A 754-nucleotide genomic window follows, 5' to 3' on the forward strand; every position below is an offset into this window, starting at 1 on the left:
AGTCAGCATGACCGGATTATAGCCTTGCAATTTATGTTACCATTTTTTGGGGACAGATAGAGCTTTCGTTTGGAGGTATATAATCACCACTGGGGGGGAGGATGTTTCTTTTTTTTAACTATATAATGAAAAAAGTACCATAAATGTAAAAAACAAAAAAAACTAAGTTTCCCTACGTTATGTTATAAAACATTTATTCTTACCCATATTTTTAGTTAAACATACAATTCGGTGTCACATCGGGTAAATAATAAGTACTATCCTTGTCGCACTCCTTACCGATATGTCCCTTGTAGTGGGTGATACTCATTGACAATGCTAAAGCCTGATGAAGGGACCCTGTGCGGTCCCGAAAGCGCTTGTTTGGTCATATGACAAAAAACTTCAATAAATTAAGCTTTTGCTATCTTAAAAGGACTGGTGTGCTGATGACACTTCTTCAGTTTTACGTTGGGTAACCATGTCAAGCCTTAAAATTGCGTGCGCCCGCAAAATCGCAAAAAACGCCCATAGGCGACGATTAAAACGCTTTTACTGCTCATTAGTTTAGTATTATCAGTGATTAGTGGCTCTAAAATTATTGCTCTCACTCCGAGGTTTGCGGCGTTTTCGCACGTAGGCGCACCCGACTCATATCTGCGTGTGTATGTGGGGGGCGGGGACTTAAAAATATGTTTTCTTTTTACATTTTTTTAATGCTTTATTTTTTTTATAATTCTTTGATTTTAGTATTACTTTTTTTTTTTTTTTTTTT

At 36.6% G+C, this 754-nt stretch overlaps 2 protein-coding genes across 2 annotated transcripts in view; one reads left to right on the plus strand and one right to left on the minus strand.

Moving 5' to 3' along the window:
• Positions 1 to 754, plus strand: part of IFT140 (intraflagellar transport 140) — a 111,934-nt gene that overhangs the window by 57,485 nt on the left and 53,695 nt on the right. The gene's annotated exons all lie outside the window — the stretch shown is intronic.
• Positions 1 to 754, minus strand: part of TMEM204 (transmembrane protein 204) — a 21,671-nt gene that overhangs the window by 6,549 nt on the left and 14,368 nt on the right. The window lies entirely within an intron of this gene.

This window comes from Nanorana parkeri, unplaced genomic scaffold, assembly GCF_000935625.1.
Source record: "Nanorana parkeri isolate BGI_ZX_2015 unplaced genomic scaffold, ASM93562v1 scaffold85, whole genome shotgun sequence".
In the NCBI taxonomy this organism is placed as follows: Eukaryota; Metazoa; Chordata; class Amphibia; order Anura; family Dicroglossidae; genus Nanorana; species Nanorana parkeri.